We start from the raw sequence: 5,660 nt of genomic DNA, 5'->3' as shown, positions 1-5,660 counted from the left end.
TGTTATTGATGTTTTTTGTTTTCCCATGGATTAGGATTGAATTGACACATATGAAATTGGAAGGCACAGAGCTGGGACCTTGGCAATAGCTGGTAGATTTTGCTTTTGGTTCAAGCTGGACTCCTCAGATTCTCCTTAAGTCTGATTCGGAAGCAGCCAGACGTGTAATAATTTAAGCAAATTTGCCCTTTCCCTTCAGTTTAATTCAGTTCAGTTCAATCAATATTTATCAAGAGATTGCTCTGTGATGGCCAAGTCCTCACAGGTATGGTAACCAGGTGTGGTCGACACAGCAAGAGGAATGAGGGAGGAGTGAGTAGGAGAGAGAGACAGATTGTAGGGTCCCCTCAGGGGGTGGAGCTGCAGCATTGCTCTCAGGGTGTGAAGGTCTTCCCGGAAAAGGGGGTGCTCTGAGGAGGGTGGGGCTGACAGCGAGTTGACAGGATTCTCAGCAAAAGGAGTGCACAGAATCCTGGGTCCAGACCTCTTGGCTGCCTCCACCTGGCTCTCCTGAGAAGAGCTTACAGTCAGCTAGTCTGAACACATCCATCTCCTCTCTATCTTCCCCTTATCCGTTTCACCATCATCTCTGTCCCCTAATTTAGACACCTGGGAATGTGACAGCGTAGCTCCCAATACCATGGATGTTGGTCAGATAAGTGTCATTTTTCAGTTGTGTATCATTTTGCTTGCACAATGGCATGATTGTCATGTGCAACCTTAGGTGCAGGCCCGCAGCTCTCTGGTGACAATATAAACAGTACATGGTGGATTTTTTTGCATCATTGACCAGGGAGGATCTGAGCCCTAGCAAGGGCTACCCCAGGGGAGGACTTAGACATTGGAGAGAGAAAGTGACTGCGGTCTCGTGGACTTTGCAGTTTTGAATTTGAGCTATGAAAAGTCGAGGCGCTTGAGGGCATCGCCAAAAGACAAACTGTGCTACGTGGGAATTATGCGTGCGTCAGATTTACATTTGAGTCTTCTGAGCAGCTTGGCATTTGAGAAGGAAGTAAGAGCTGGCTGAACTATTCAGCCATAACATCTGCTTGGACTTAATTTCCCTAAGGCCTCTGTGTGTCTGTGGGATTCTTCCCTAACACACAGCTCAGCGAGGCACAGGGCTCTGATGGTCTCCTGCATGATGTCTACCCTTGATCTAGGTATTTGGTTAAACCTGGTTTTTTTTTTTTGTTTTTTTTTTTTTTTTTTTTTTGCTTTTTGTTTTTACCAGATTGCCATTGTCAGCTGGGCGTCTTCCTGACCCTGTCCCTGTCCCTGTCCCTGCATTGCAGGAGTCATGAGCGTCATCTGCCAATGTCACTTTTGCATTTGGCTCTGGGTTGGAATCTGCTAATTAGAGGTTCTCGAAGGACAAGGGATGCAGAAGTGGAGTCAGCACCCCGGTTGGCAGCTGTGAACAGCTGCTTGGGCATGTGATGTGCATGCAATTCACTTCAGCTCCTGGGCGACCTCCTGAGAATCACCTGTTTAGCGATTGCAAGCAGCTGAGACTGTCAGCAACTTTCCCGACTTTGTGGAAGAGGCAGCAGTTTCTATTGCTCCCTCAGCCATTGTTACCATGGTTTAAGCTTCCGACTACCCATATTAAAACCTCCTCCACTGGCACACAGAAGTGTCTCTTTGACGCCTGACTGATATAACAGTGCCAACCACACAGACCTCTCCACTCCTGTGGTGATTGTCATAGTAGTGATGGGGGTGACCACTGGGTGAGAGCTCCTAGAAAACACATTAAAAGAGTGCACCAGCAGCTTCCAGCTCATTCCTCCAGCTCCATGACCAGAGACCCTTGCTGGACTGTAACAGCCATTCCTGGTGGACAGGATAAAGATGGCTACTTTTTATGTCCTGTGACCTTCCATTTGCTAGAGCTCAGCATGACTGAGGAATTGAAGAACAACCCCAACATCTAAGGCTCAGGGAGCATGGTGGAAGAGGAGACAGAAAGACTGTAAGAGGCAGAGGACCAGGCCATCTGCTGTGAGATACTCTCTTCTGGGCATGTCAGGGAGCTGTACCCGGGACTTCTTAACACCATGGTCTCCTAAGAAGACTTGTGTAAGGACAGTACCAACATGGACAGGGAGATCTCGTAGGGGCCATACCTTGATGAAGAGTTATAGGCAATTAATTGTTGACGAGAGAGGGGGAATTGGTGTTCTCCAGGAATGAGCCCCCTGATAGGTCATTGAATCCCAAGGGATCAGCTCTAAACACGCAAGCAACACTACATGGGCTCAGCAGACTGTATTCATATATGCATATGTGTGTACATACATATGTGCTCTGTATGTGTGACAAAAATAACTAAAGAAGAAGAGGTCACGGATGAGAGAGTGCACAGACATTGGAGGAGTCAGAACAAGAAGAGAGGGTGGAAATGAGGAAATACAAGTGCACACATATGAAATACAGAATGGCTGTCTAGCTGAGAGTGGGGAAGGCTCACACAACCCCACCAATAGTGGGGAACCAGTGATAGTTGATGGTTTCTGGGGAAAGGAGAAGTGAATGAAAAAAAGAAAAAGAACATGGTTGATCCTAGGTCTGGAGGAGGAGAAAGTTTATTATGGAGATGTGGGAGAGCAGAGACAGAGGCAGAGACATTTAGGAGAGTTTAGAATGGACATGACCAGACTGAACTGGGCTGTGTGGGGAGGGGTCAAAGGGGGAGGGAGAGCTGGGGAATCAGTAGCAGCCAGGGGGTTCAAAGGTATTAATCAGGTGGGTAACCAAATGGTTGGATTATATCCATAAGAGCATCTGGGGGAAGGGCAGACCAGCCCCTGGGCTGGAGAAGTTTAAAATATGGGGCAAGGTATGCTAGCCACACCCTGTAACAGGTAGGGACTGAGGGATGCTGGGAGAACTTGGTGGCTAGGTCTGCTTTGATATCTTCAAAAGGCACCTCAGTCATTTGTCCCAGGTTTGAAACCTAACAGAGGGTAAGTTTTCTTTAAGAGTGTGGTCCTTAGCAGGTCTACCACTGTCTAGTTGATGACTCCACACCAATGAGTATATGGGCAACACGAATTTCTCTCTGTGATTTATATTTAAAAAATGAGAACATGGAATTAGGAGGGGTGGGGCTGGAGGGTGCATCTGGGGGGAGTTAAGGAAGGAATGTATATGTGGAGGTAGTTGAAACTGGTAAATGTATGGATGTATAACATTCTCAAATAATAAAAAATGTAAAATTCTACATATTTATCTTTATGATCACAGGTAAGTGTAGTTCCTCAACCCTCATCAAGAAAAGTCTTTGGAACAGATGGAGACCATTGCAGAAAACCAAAGCCAATCAAAACGCAGAACGGTGAAGCCCAGGCCTAATGGATACATCTATAAACAACTCCTGGATCTGAGGCTCAGCAAACAAAGCAGATGCAGAGGCAGAAAGACAGTAAGAGCCGTGAGGTCATGGAGTAAGACATAAGAGCTGTGAGATCATGGAGTTAACTGTGAGATCCTGTGTCCGAGTAATGTCATATGTTATACCCATAAAGTCTCACCGGCATGCCATTCAAACATGACCTGAACAAAGACACCAGCACCCGACATGCTAAAGTAGATGGAGGAGGGAAGCCCACAGGGCCTCAACTTTAGACAAAGAGTTACAGACATTAGGAATGCCGTGAGCAGGAGAAATGGTTTAAGCTTGGGGAAAAGAGGACACCAATCAGTTGTCCAATACCAAATGGTAAGCCTGGAAAACATACATACAAGCATCATTCTACAGATTGGGGAGGCTATCCTTTGGAATATATATGTGTAAATGCATATAGATCCTCATGTAACAACAATCAATGACAAAAGAGGCCAGAAATTTAAAGGAGAGCAAGTAAAGTTTATAGGAGAGTTTGGAGGAAAGGGCAGGGGAAAGGGATTATATTATATTATAATCTCAAAAAGAAAATCAATAGTTAAAAAACATGAAAAGGAATGGCTAGTTAAATGCATGGTCTGGCTGTAGGTGAAGGTTGATACTAATTGATGCAAGTGTCACTGATTGACATTAAGTTAGAGGGACAGATGTCCTTCTGTCTTTGGGCCACCTGGGGACAGCACAGAAGAGAGTACATGAGTCACACGACAGACTCTTGTCCATCTCTGCAGATTCCTATTCCTCCAGTGTTTAGCAGAATATTGAGATAATAATGACTTAAGGAAGTTGGCCATTTGGACCAAAGGGAAATAAGGACAATGTGGATGTCAGTGGAGTGCATACAAATCTGTGATGGGGAGCAAGCATGGTAGCCGACAATGCTGGTTCTCAGTGTATTTCCCATCTGTGTTCAATGTTTCCTCAAACAGCGCCCAACAGGGGCTTTGTCTGGCCAGAGGACACTCATCTTGAAAGGAGAGAAAGCCAAGGGATTCTTTAATAAATGACCAGTGTGAGTGTTTGAGTACCTCCACGTAGAAAAGGCACTGTGGCTTAAAAACAAATTATCATATAATCTAGTAACTCATTGTCTTAACTAGACCACAGTCGATCCCTGAAGGAAGGTAGGACAGGAACACAAGTTAGTGACTGCAGGAGCAGACGCAGAGGCTGTGGAGAAGTTCTGCTTACTGGCTTTCTCTTCAGGTATGGCTCAGCAAATATATATATCCCCACAGGATTGCTCACAGGCATTTTCTCAGTTTAGATTCTCTCTTCCCACATATCTCTAGGTTTGTGTGTTAAGTTGACAAAACCCAACACAGATATGTCCCATTTCTGAGGAATAGCCCATGAGAAATATTCAGAGGGCACAGAAGTTAACAATGATCAGATTCAGCAAATACAGACCCCCCCCCATGAAATTAAAATTTCAGGTAAATAACAAGTATTTCCTATTCTATCCCACCTCCCCTCCCTCAGTGACTAAAAGAAATTGTAATATATACCTATTTGATAAAGATTTATATATACACTATTCAAAGGATTCTTAAAACTTTGGTGGTAAGAAAATAACCAGATTAAAAATGTACTAGAGATCTAAGCAGACCTCACCAAAGGAGATATGCAAATGATAAACAAGCTTATTTAAAAGTGCTCCAGTCTCTCCTCACCAGGGAAATGCAAGCTAAAAGGACAGAGGGACAGTTCAACACACCTACTGGAATGGCCAAACCCATAATCCCTGGCTGCAGCTGATGCTAGTAGGCTATAGAAGAGCAGGAGTGGCTGCTCCCTGCTGCTGGGAATGCACAATGCACAGAATTCTGAAAGAGAATTTGATGACTCTTTGCAAAACCAAGCAGGTTCTTTGCATATGTGTGAGCAGTGGGCGTCTGTCCTCACTCATCATGACTGTTTTAGTAGGTGGGGGAGCAAACTGTGGGGTATCCAGACAACGGAATAATATTATTTGCTTAAGGATGTTTGATAGTAGTAGTGTATGTTTATTCGTCAGTTGTGGGGACTGGACCCGGGGCTGCACACTTGTCTTAGTCAGGGTTTCTAGTCCTGCACAAAACATCAAGACCATGAAGCAGTTGGGGAGGAAAGGGTGTATTCAGCTTACACTTCCACACTTCTGTTCATCACCAAAGGAAGTCAGAACTGGAACTCAAGCAGGTCAGAAAGCAGGAGCTGATGCAGAAGCCATGGAGGGATGTTCTTTACTGGCTTGCTTCCCCTGGCTTGC

The sequence above is a fragment of the Mus pahari genome, chromosome 8 (assembly GCF_900095145.1).
Source record: "Mus pahari chromosome 8, PAHARI_EIJ_v1.1, whole genome shotgun sequence".
Taxonomy (NCBI): domain Eukaryota; kingdom Metazoa; phylum Chordata; class Mammalia; order Rodentia; family Muridae; genus Mus; species Mus pahari.
Note: the sequence above shows the minus strand (reverse complement) of the source record.